We start from the raw sequence: 13,253 nt of genomic DNA on the forward strand, positions 1-13,253 counted from the left end.
GATCCTTCAGAAATCATTCTAATATTCTGATTTGCTGATCAAAAAACATTTATTATTATTATTATTATTGTTGAAAACAGCAGAGTATATTTTTTTCAGGTTTCTTTGATGAATAGAAAGTTCAAAATAACAGCATTTATCTGAAATAGAAATCTTTTGTAACATTATAAATGCCTTTATCATCACTTTTGATCAATTTAATGTATCCTTGCTAAATAAAAGTATTAATTTCTATAATTTCTCCCCTGGTATAGTGTATAATGTTACAAAAGCTTTTTAAGATTTTTATTTTATTTAAGATATTTGAATCTTTCTATTCATCAAAGAATCCTGAAAAAAATTTACTCAACTGTTTTAAATATTGATAATATTTATACAAAATATTTCTTGATCACAAATCAGCATATTAGAATGATTTCTGAAGGATCATGTCACACTGAAGACTGGAGTAATGATGCGGAAAATTCAGCTTTGCGTCACGGGAATAAATTACATTTTAAAATATATTAAATAGAAAACAGACATTTAAAATTGTAATAATATTTCACAATATTACTGTTTCCTAAATTGTAATAATATTTTACAATATTACTGTTTTTATTGTTTTTGTTTGTTTTTTTAAACCAAACAAATGCAGCCTCGGTGACTTCTTTCAAAAACATTGACATTTTTTCCCAACCCATATATTAGCTTTAAGTTGTTGATGCAAGGATGCTAAGAAAATAAATCTAAACAAAAAACATAAATGCTCCTGCTAAAAGAGAACAACCTGACCGGTGAAAACCAGCTTGGACCAGTTTGACCAGTAAAAAACAGCTTAGTGGCTAACTAAGAGCAGCAAACCGCTTCAGACTGGTCTAAGCAGTTATTTTCAGCAGGTGTAAAGGCACGAGACAGGAGCAGACAAGAACTGTCTCTTCATTAGCATGGTGGCTAATTAATGAGCAGTTGTAAATCAGTCTGAAACATGAAGGCAGCAGCTGGGGCTGCAATATCCCCCAACTGAGAGAGAGAGAGAGAGAACTGACTCATGAGTGTGAGATTATTGAGACATTAGCACTGATCAATAAGCAGAAGCCTACTATTGCATATAAACCATCCCAATGGAGGCAGTGCCTCAGGCAGGGTAGAGAGGCAGGAAACATTGGCTTTACATGGAGCCCACTCGCTCTCACACTCATTCAATCACACACGCCAACAATTCCTCCTGACTGAGCAGCAGGTGTGCGATAGGTCCTTACGCATCTCAAGACATCTCAATAAAGGCATTATGGTGTTGTCAGACTATATGAAACTGTCATCCTGCATTATTGATGGAAGGTAAGTTGGTTTAAACGCCTGTGGAGTGAACCAAGACGAACGTAAAGGCCCTCTCAGCAGCAGCTGCTGGGAAAAAGTGGGATAAAAGTGATTTAAATGCATCTGGTAACCAAACAAGACCTGAGAGGCGAGGATGCTGCTTTTTATGTCTCTTCGTAAAACCTATAAAATAGCTTAACAGGCACTGTTTTTCCTGTGTTGACGTATTTCCTGTTTAAACAAGACGCTGGGTCAGGACAAGTACTTCTGTGAAAAATGAAAAAGTTAAATAAACAGAATTAAATAAAAGAAATGAAGACAGGGTTATTTTAGTAAACTAAAACCAAAACAAACAAACTAACTAAATAAATAAATAAACAAATAAAGACAGACAGACAGGGTTATTTTAGTTAACAAAAAACCAAAACAAAAAAAACTTTTGAAATACTAGCTAACTAAATTAATTAATTAACAAATAAATAAATAAAGAGAATTAAATACAGACAGGGTTATTTTAGTTAACTAAACTAAAAAAAAAAACCTTTTGAATACTAAATAAATAAACAAAGAGAATTAAATACAGACAGGGTTATTTTAGTTAACTAAACTAAAAAAAAAAACCTTTTGAATACTAAATAAATAAACAAAGAGAATTAAATACAGACAGGGTTATTTTAGTTAACTAAACTAAAAAAAAAAAACCTTCTGAATACTAAATAAATAAAGAGAATTAAATACAGACATGGTTATTTTAGCTATCTAAAACTAAACCAAAAAAACTTTTGAATACAAAATAACTATAAATAAATAAATGAATAATAAAAAAAAAACATTTCATGCCACCTAGTTACTGAAATAAAACTGAAACTGAAATAAAATATATATAGAAATATTTACACAAAAACTATTAAAAATGACAAAAACATACAATAAAATTACTAAAACTTTATAATTAAAATGAAAAACAAAAAATATAAAAATAAAAACAAATTAAAAACTATATCTTAATGATACTAAATACTGAATAGAGATTAATCTCAACTACAATATTTTATTCTAATGGCAATGATTAGTTAATAGTAAGAAAAAACATCTGCACATCTTATTGTGAAAAAATAATTCTTATTTATTATTAACTGGAAAAAAGATCATTAAATTCAAAGTAAACGTCTCAGTCAATATATTTTGTCTTTAGGCTTTAATACAACGACAACTTAATGTTCACAGTTCATAGTTGTTTTCTCACAAAATTTGTCTTTTTTTCTCATGCTTTTCACATTCTTCATTATTTTCATACATATTTTAATTTGAAATCATTCTTCTTGGTCCCTACCATTTAAAAAAAAGCTCTCAAAGTGAACTAGTCTTGGACTGACAGATACACAAGTCCAGTTTTCAAGAAAGATGCTACGGTCTAGATGCGGGGAAAAAAACATGCTTAAAGAATAACGGCTGTGCTACTTTGTCCCCTCGGCCCGCTCGCAGGCCCTGTGAGTCAGCAAAAGCAGCTTTGTTGGGAAGAAAGCTCCACTCTAAGCTGAGAGATAGAGAAAGATATTTCATCTTGACTGTGTCAGACAGTAACAAGCAGCCGCACCAGGATGCAGTAAACAGCTGGCAGGGCTCCAGCGCAGTGCAGCGGGTGTCTGACACTTATCTCCCTCCATCACTGCCTCGAACGGCCCCTCTAATGGACCCTTCAAACGGCCGCCACGGCATCCATATTTTATTTGTATGTGTGTGTGTGTGTCTCCTCGCTGTAGCCTGTGGTTTTGCCGGTTGTTGACACAACTGCTTTAGTAGTGTGATATCTCGAGTGCAGTCAGAAGAAGAAGGCTGGCTGCTAAACAACAAGCAGCCCACAGATGCTGCAGAGCTAGCGCTGGGAACTGGAAGCTATGGCCTTAAACATTACAGAACCACTCATAAACTGTCCTAACAAGTGGAAATTGATTAGAGATTTACAGAACGCTACATTAGCATAGAACAAAAACCAAGGTACAGTCAACATGAAATCAAAATTGGCCCTGTATAATGAACGCTCACAATCTTATAGTGAATGATTCATCGCTGTATGTTATTTGAAATAATAAATGGAATTTTTGCCTTTGTGAGTTTTTAATCAAAATGCGAGAGACCACTTTTTCTAATCCAATTAATTCCAAATAGGGGAAAAAATATCAAGTTCGCCTTACATTTTGTTCATCTTTTCACTTAATAACCCTGCTGAAAAAAACTTAAACCAGCTAAAACCAGCTAACAAAGATTTGAAGGTCAGTGTTATTTTAGTATCATTCAGATTACACTATTTTATATTATTTTAAATGAGTCTTTATTTTAGTATTTTCTGTTTTAATTTTAGTTTGACTTTTTTCTATTTTGTTGTCTGTTTTTGTCATTTTTATTAGTTACTGATTTTTTTTCTGTATCATTTTTCTTTCATTTCATTTCATTTTTCTATATTTTATTTTATTTTGTATTTATTTATTTTTATTTTTTGGTTAAAGTTTTTTAATTTAAAAGATAATTTAGTTTTAGCTAATAACTTTTATCTATTAATAATAATATTTTAGGTTGGTCTTAAGCTGGTCTTCAAGCCTAATCAGCTGAAAATGCAGCAGGTCAGTTAGGACCATCTAAGACCAGCAAATCAGCTTAGGCTGGCTTAAGAAATCTTTTTCTTTTTCAGCAGGTATATCACATGACAGGACTAAAATAGGTTTTGAATACTGTTTCATGTTGACTAACAATATGTTTTAGTGTTCTTTGTTTGCTAAAACAGTGGCAGCACGCGCTAGCAACACCAAGGTCATGGGTTCAATTCCCAGGAAATGTGTGAACTAATGAATTGCATGCTTTAAATACAATTTTAAAAAGTTGTTTTGGATAAAAGCAAAGAATGAGGGCTCATTGCTAGTTTGAACTCCTCCACTGAAGGGCTAAACCCCAAAAATTCACATTTTGACCCTCCAAAAATAAATAAATAAACCCCAGAACTCTCCATTTAAAGTACAAAGGTGTTAGTTGCTCGAAAAAAAGAAAAAAAAAAACTCCCGAATGCCTTATTTTAACCCGATCTCTGTTTTAGCATTCCACTCAGCGAGCGTAATCAATTTTTCATGTTGATGTGGGAATATTTGTGTAGATGCAGCAAATATTTCCTATGCTATGGGAAACAAAAGGGCATGTGCGGATGCGAGTGAAACACCATTGTGAGACATCTTTGAAGGTTCTCCTTCAAAGCGACGCCTGCCTCCGCGGCCACGCCGAGGGGATTTGTGCTATTAATTGAAGTTAATTTTCTGGGAAATCAGTTTGCCGGGCACGTTGGGAAGATTGATAGCCCCGGCACGTCCCAGCACTCGGGAAAATGACACTCGTCTTTTATAGCCACACATACTTTTATCATTCCAAATCAAATTATAAACAGGAGGCCAGGCGCGCTGGAACCTGGTGGAGGAGAGAGATCTCCATAAGATTAATTAGGCCGGCCAGGCTAAGACAAGGTGAGGAAGACGGGAAAAAATAAAAACAGCAAGATGGGGGTCGGCCTGACGAGAGCGAGCTTCATTGTTTGGTAGGAAGTGGAATGGGAAGTCAATTGGACAATAGGTAATTAGCAGAGGCTAGTCAAAAGCAAGGAGGCAGCCGGCCGCTCTCGCTTTCTCCCGGCCCGTAATGCAGAGGGCCGCGCTATGAACCCTGCATTTAATTAGAGCACTTTGATACCCACAGGAGAGCGCTGCCCCCGGGCATCCTAAACACTGACTGACGCCAGGCAGTTCCACCCGCTCCCTGCACTCCAATTAGAGACGCACCAAGCTGGGAGGAGCGCCTTCGCCTCTCCATGCAACCCTCCCTCGCGCCAAACAAACCCACGCCAAATTGGCATTTGGATTAAACGACGTGCCGAGATGCCCCGAAGGGCGGCGGGCTGTCTCACCTGGGCTAATCTAGGTGTCATTATAATAAGGATTCATTTTCGGTGCAGAGCAGAACCTTGGACGGCCTCGCCGCGACGGGTTTCCTGAACGGCGCCCCGGTAGCTCGGAAAAACAGACCGGGAGGGCAGCGGTGCGCGTGCAATATTAATGTCAATGTGACTGAATAAATGATAACAATACAGTGGTGTATTTTTAATGCACAGGGAAAAGTTTAGGACCCCCGATTTACACTCGCAAACATGTGGTGCATGAATTATGCAACCGCGCCGCTTTCATCTCGGCATCTGCATGTTTAGTAAACAAACTGTTTCTCTTCTGGCAACAAGATGTAACTGTAAATAATAGATATTTAATTCGCCGCCGCTTGCCAACGGATAGCAAGCACTTGTTGTGTTTGCTAATTTGTTGTATTATTCAAACGATCTCCCCGGTCGCTTCTTATCTCAGCAGGGTGATAAACAGATATGCATAAAAGCGCAAAAAAACAACAACGCAGGCGTGACACCCGAGCCTAAATATTTATTTAGCACAACAAGCCGGGGGAAAAAAATAACATTGTGTTCTGACATTTATCTCGATGTGAAAGAAAATTCAGTGCCACGGGCCCAAATGAGACGAACACAAAGTAAATATCTGAATGCACAAAGACGTGACAAGCCCATTGTGGACTCCAAACATGCGCTGTCAGAACGGATCACTCCACGATGCCTTAGAAGAGGAAAAAAGCTCTTATGAAGCTGTCAGGAAAACAGGCCTGGATGGTTACGCTGGCGGAGGACACTCTGACAGCGCAGTGATTTAGCGCCTTGTTTATCCAGGCATCGGTTTGGAGTTGCGTGTAGTTCAATACACACTGTTTGATCAAAGATTATCTTTATCGATAGAGGCTGTCAAACAAACAAGTGCAGGAAATAGCGGCATAGTCACTGACAGCTTTGAGATTTATGCCGGTCGCTCAAAAATGCAATAAAGCCAATTTGGCTAAAGGGCGCAAAAAATAAAGCACAAATGACTGAGGACAAATCCACCAAAATGATCCACCTCCCCCTCAAAGCCAAGCCAATATCTATTGGGTTTCCAAAGGGCCAAAACCTTAAACCAATAAGCTCTCGTTATAACCAAAAACTGTCATTGAAATCAAATGTCAAAATCACTTCTGAGATTTTGAGAGAGGCTCTCTGCATTGTTTCTGTGTCATGTTATCTCAGAGTAGAGATATACAGTAATTAATTGGATATTTTCTGAAGGCAGCGCCTTGTATTTGCTGTTACAGCAACAGCTTAGCTGGATTCAAGCCTACTTTTTGAAAAGCTTTGTATTCTGACAGACCTTAATGTCAACATGAAATCAAAAGTGTTCCTATTTACTTCCTTAATGCGCTCTCTACTGGTCTAATTGTGCATTTTGGTCTCAAACATCCTGCTAAACTGTGAAAAAGTCCATCCCCTGTTGCCTTCTCACATCAAAATCCACCAACATATTTGTTTAGAATGGTTTGGACCATTTTTACTTGTAAACGGTGCTTGGTCTGTGCATATTCCTCTCCTGATTCAGATTAGACAACTTTTTCACCGGAGAAACCAATATTATGAATAGAGGACTCATTTCAGCTGTTAAAAATGAGTTAAAACGTCCTAATGATGGACTTGTTTATTACAAACATGCAGGTTGTTTGCTTCACAAGATGTGAATTGATGCTCTAGAGCAGTGATCCTCAAATCTGGCCCACAAGATCCACTTTCCTGCAGAGTTTAGCTCTAACCCTAATCAAACACACCGGAGCATGCTAATCAATGTCTTCAGGATCATTAGAAAATCACAGATAGGTGAGTTTGATCAGGGTTGGAGCTAAACTCCGCAGTGCATTGGCCCTCCAGGGCAAGATTTGAGGAACCCTGCTCTAGAGTCATGTGGATTATTTGTAGATTATTGTAATATTTTTATCAGCTTTTTGGACTCTCGTTCTGACGGCACCCATTCAGAGGATCCATTGGTAAGCAAGCGATGTAATGTTAAATCAATCTATATCTGTTCCCATGAAGAAACTAACTCATCTACATCTTGGATGGTCGGCGGATGAGTACATTTTCAGCAAATTTTCATTTTTAGGTGATTAATTTGAATTTGTAGGAGCTATTTCTTTCTTAAAATGCATTTTCTAAACTTTTCAAAAGACAAAGTCACCAGCACTATTTGCCACCTCACCATTGCTCATTTTCCAAGATCACAACTTAGAGAACTGGTTCCAACTTGGGGATTGAGTCATCAGTCTATAACGATAACAGCAGATCTGTAGTTGGAAACAAAGTTCCATACATCCGTTATTACTGTTGGCACAGTCATATATCGGCCGCCCGGAGACCATCGAATGTGCGTTTATTGTTATGATTTGCTTTGGTCACAGTCGGCTAGGTATAATCAAGGCCCGGGGTTTCAGAAAATCAACATTCTCGCTGCCATGCTATGCTACATCAAGTCAATTTGATGACAGGCTGAAACACGGCATGGTGTGTTAACTAGGCCTGTGATGCTCCGGAGTTGGGGGGAATATGGCAATCACAGAGGTGCTGAATAAGAAACATTTCTCCAGGTTATACATACATAAATGCAATGAAGGTCAAATAGTTTCCCTGCATATGTACTTGATTTCATTTACACTTGTCAAGGCTGTCTGGTCTATTTTATAGCGTAAGCTTCATAGTTAAAAGTTAATATACAGAATATATTTGAGTAAAAAGTCCACAAAAGTGTGTATGTGTTGCGAATCATCATCAGAGTCGGGATCCATTTGCAGCGTTTTTATTGCGTAAACAGACAAGACAGGGTCAATCACCAGTAGATACAATAGCGAAGGCTAGGCTGAGACAGAACGTGGGACGGGCAGGAGGTCGAGGCAGGCGGCAGACAAACACAGTAGTAGAACAATCCAAGTCAGGGCAGGCAGAGACAGATCAGTGTACGATAAACAGTCCAAGGTCAAACGAGTAGGCAAGATACAGGGTAAACGCTCAGAAGTGACAGCCGGGGCAAATCAAGACTTCGCAGTGAGTTGCTGTGAGTGTTTGGCTTAAATGTGTGTGTGCGTGATTCAATGCAGGTGTGTGCGTGCAATCAGTCCCAGGTATGAGGCATGATGGGAACTAGAGTCCGAATGGATAAAGTCAATATTCAGGAGAGAGTTCCCTCTGGTGGTGAGGAGGAGGCGGTACGGAAGCCTCCTCTGTAACAGTATGTAAGTTGAAGAAAGTTTGAGTACAAAATTAAAAAGACTAAATTAAACAAATAAATTAAATGAGTTATTTCTATTAAAAATAATGATTATAATAAAAAAAAAATAAAAAAATTGGGATTCAAAATCTGTTTTAACCTGGAATTAGAAAAAATATTTCTTACTTTTTCAAATTATTTGCCTTTATTTTAAGATTTAACTAACTAATCAAATAAGCAGCTTTTTTCACTTATACTCATGGTTATAGTTAACTAAAACTAAAATGAAAACCATAAAGATAACATTTTTCGTTACTTTAAATAAAATAAACATTAACTGAAATAAAATGAAACAAAAACTTTTTTCAGCTAGTTAACAAGACAACATTTCTCATTTTAATTTAGTTTAACTTGATGTACTAAAATAACAAAAACTTGAAATAAAAATGAATAAAAACTACATAGACAAAAACTACTAAAAATAACAAAGACACAATGACATTGTAACTAAAATGAAAATGAAAAAGATAAAAATAACAAATTCAAAATACTAATAAAATCTTTAATATTAACTCAATGATACTAAAATAACACTAACTGTCATGTTGACAATAACATAATTATACAAATTTATACGTAAGCATTTCCACTAGTTATAGGTGAAAATATAGGTGACAGTTTTGTATGCAAAAAAAGATCCTAAAATATTTACATATGGAAAAATAAAATTGATTAAATACCAACAATAATAAAAGCATATGGAAAAAAGACAAAAAGTGCGCATTGATTGACATTTATAGTATGTGGCTGCACATCTTGAAAATCGTTCTCGATTTATCTTTTATTGTCCCTATGAGTATTGAGTCGATTGACCCAAGTGTCCAATCAGCAGTAAATGTGCATTATTGCACAGGGACCGAGGCACCTCTTCATCATTCCAGCCTCGACCAAACATCTGACATCCCTTCAGCAGCTGCGAATCATTACCATTTGTTATAGATTCTGTATATCAACAAGAAAAACATTAAATAAAGAGTTCCATATGTTCAAAATGCCATTTCTGTGCTGGACGCTAAATGGTTTTGGGTAATTTAACATGATCTGTTCGAAGAAAGAATCTCACCCCCCTCCGGTCCTATTGGAGCGGGAGGATAAAAACAAACGTGGGATGGATAGAAAACACACTGTACACGCACACACAGACAAGTACAATAACATTAACATTGGGAATCACAACCATATTGCAACGTGTTAGATACAGCGCTTGGCACCCTGCAGGCATTCAAAGAGGACCTGTTGCGTCCTGGCAGAAGCCCAACGCTGCCTATTAACGGAAAATGCCAACATATGCAAAAAAACAAACAAGCCCCGTCCAGGCGGCGCGACTCTGCTACATTAAGGCTTCAGTCTGTGACAGTTTGCCGCTAAACTGTTGTAAACACCTCTCACCCGAGCGCGAGGAGCTAACAGCAATCTGTGGCTAAATTAATGAGGGGCTTCCCCTCGCGCACATGGCACCGCGCCAGCGACAGGCGGTGAAAGGGAAAGGAAAATCTCCCATCATGCAAAGCGAAGCTGAGGAAACCCTAACCGGAGAGGACGGAGACATCGCAGGAGAGCATGACGTGAACTAAACGTGACTGCGGTTCAAAGTGGCAGATCGCATTGAGAAGCTCACACGCACTCGAGGCTTTTAGCTGAGCTCTTTTACAAAATGTTCAGCGGCCCCCGTACCGCCCACTTTCCTCACTTCAAAGTAACTTTATTAGAGAAAAGATTAGGCCGCACTTAACCCCTAATGAGCCATATGAGAAAGCCTTCTCGACGCCGCATTTTATTTGATAGTTTCAATATGAGTCGGCAGGAGGGGAGGTCTCGCTAAATGCAAAAGCCACCTTGGCTGTTCCTGGACCGTAACCCTTTTCTTTCTCTTTTCTGCGTCTAACTACGTACAGCTGTAGCCAACACCACTTCTTCTTCGTCGCCGTCTTTTCTTTGCCTACAACCCCCCTTTTTCCTCATCCGTTTCTTTTCCCCCCTTCTTTTTTATTGCAAAATAGGGCAAGGTAACTTGCAAGGGGCCTCCTTGGGGAATTGTGTGATATTTAACTATGGCTACAGTGGCATTTACTAATTTTATATGTGCAGAATTTATGTCACATTCTTATTCAGGGATTTGCAGAGCGGAGAGCAAAGGTGGCCGCTCTCTGTCCGCTGTGTATACAGTGGTATTAAGTGAACTATTCGCAACACGTCCTGTGACATGTACGTTGCTATTTTGTCCATAACCGTCGCGCTCTCCCCCTTGCGTCACAATTAAATTCTAACCTTAGCATTTGGAGACACCGACCCGCACAGAGGGCGATTTGTTGTCAGAGTGCCACCGCTTCAGATATAGATTGTTCGGGCACGTAAATGTATGACGCTTTTTTTTTTAACCCTCATATTGTGTTCTGGTCATTTTAACCCGGAGAGGATTTTCTCTCATAATAAGTTAATGTTATTGCGTTGGATTAAAACTTTGCTCACAGAGGGTATAACAACTTTTATTAAATTTTTCCACTTTTTGAGGATTTTTGCCCCACCTTGTTACAATTGTGGTGCTCATGGTCAAAAATGACTAGCTTACAAAAACTGTTTATAAATTTCTCAGAATGCAATATTATCACCAAACATTTCTTGATTGTAGGTATCACTGTTTTGAGCTTACGCACCTCCATTTTTGAGTGAACTTTGTCAAAATTATCCGCAAATAATGGTTTATTCACTCAAAAACTGATGCATACGACCAATCAGTTCCAAAAAGAAAAACAAAAACCTGTGCTATTTAAAAGACTGAACCCAAGATTTGGTGAAAATATAGCATTATGAGAGATTTACATGCAATTTTTAAAATGCCAGCCATTTGTGGCCAGTACCACCAAATTACGTAAAGATTTTCACCACAGCACAAGGGTTAAACCAAAGTCCAGTGAGAAAACATTCCTGCATTTCCTGCAAACCGTACTGGATGAAAGACAGCAAACATTATTCTTGCCAACTCAAAACTTGAGTTACGAAAAATGGGAAGAGTCCTGATAAAAAAAAAAAGCTCTTGTGGAGGGAAAAAAGGGTTCAACGGATTGACCTAAGGGGCTTAGAATCAAATTGCTCCAGTATTGTACTCCCTCCTTTTTGCAGTTCTGCCGGTAAGCTCCTTATTGATACACATGTGCTGAGACCACCCATACCTGGGGCTCATCCCTCTGTCAGACTGCTGGTCGTCCGAGCGGCGGGGGAAAAGACATAGTTCTTCTCTATTCGAAAGCTAATGCCAAATCCCCCGGGTGAGATTCCGTCTCCTGACTCAATAAAATAATTAGCTTTTTGCTTGGGAAGGCTGTTAATCAAGCCCTGTTACATATGCGCAAAATGTATTTCCCCTTATCCCACGACTTTTTATCTCTCAAAGTCACCGGTGCGCACTTTCACCATCGCCTTATTAAAGCGAAAGAGATAGATCAAAAAAGAGCTTTTTTAATTTAGTGTTTAGTCTACATGAGGGGAGATTATTCATCTTGGACTGAAAAGTAACGCTCGTATCAGCAGAACGGCCTCAAATCTGATGTGCAGGCGCCGCTGCGAGTGTTTCCATTCAAATAAATAAGCAGCCATTTTTATATTCCAACACGTATAATTGCCAGCAGTCACTACGACCATCTGTTATGTACTGATCCCTTTCTTAAACATTGTCATAACAACTACAAGCATTAAAAGGGGTCATATGATGTTGCTAAAAAGAACATTATTTTGTGTATTTGGTGGAATGAAATGTGTTTATGCTGTTTAAGTTAAAAAAATTATTTTCCACATACTGTACATTATTGTTTCTCCTCTATGTCCCGCCTTTCTGAAACACTCGATTTTTACAAAGCTCATCGGTCTGAAAAAGCGAGGTGAGCTGTGATTGGCCAGCTATCCAATGCGTTGTGATTGGCCGAATACCTCAAGCGTGTGACGGAAATGTTACGCCCCTTACCATACTGTGATGCCCTGTCCGGCCGGAGCGACGAGACAAAAACATTAAAACCCATTATAAACGAGGCATTTGTTGCATCCAGTGGGGACAGATTATAATGACATATACTGTCTTAACTGCATCACACCGCGTAAACATATAACCATGTCTGCATTTGTGATCTGAGAAATGACAAACAACAAGCGCTACTCTACACTGCTCAAAACTTGCGTTTGAATCGTCAGTGGCAAATTCTTTAATATAAAAAACGTACTTACAGTCTGTGAGTCAGAACAGCCGGCATTGTAGTCTACTCTCCCAGGATCAGGAAACAGTCCTCCATAAAATGTGCTGCACACATCTGAATATTTGGGTTGAACTGTTCTGGAACAGTTGTAAATACAACTTAACCACTGATTTCTAGTTGTGTCCTCTTTTGGAAGGCCAAACAAAGTAGTTTTGCTTTTAGGCCGGCGGCTAGAGTGAGCGGAGGGCAGCGGCCTAGAGTGAGCGCAGGCCGGCTTGAGTGAGCAGAGGCGGGCGGGCTTGAGAACGGCGCGGCCGGCGAATTCGACGAAGGAGCGCCGGCGGGCTTGCAGCAACCACTTGTGACGACCCCGGGCTGGACTCCGCTTCGTCCACGGTGAAAGCCGATCCGGCGATCAACAGCATGAAGTTGATGTATTTCCTCAGCGACCAGCACAGATCAGCTCCAGGCATAACGAAGCGGATATCGTCCTCTTTTGGAAGACCAAACAAAGTAGTTTCACTTTCACAACGAAAAACACAGCGGCCTAGCGTGAGCG

The sequence above is a fragment of the Sinocyclocheilus rhinocerous genome, unplaced genomic scaffold (genome assembly GCF_001515625.1).
Source record: "Sinocyclocheilus rhinocerous isolate Xijiao unplaced genomic scaffold, SAMN03320098_v1.1 scaffold395, whole genome shotgun sequence".
Taxonomy (NCBI): domain Eukaryota; kingdom Metazoa; phylum Chordata; class Actinopteri; order Cypriniformes; family Cyprinidae; genus Sinocyclocheilus; species Sinocyclocheilus rhinocerous.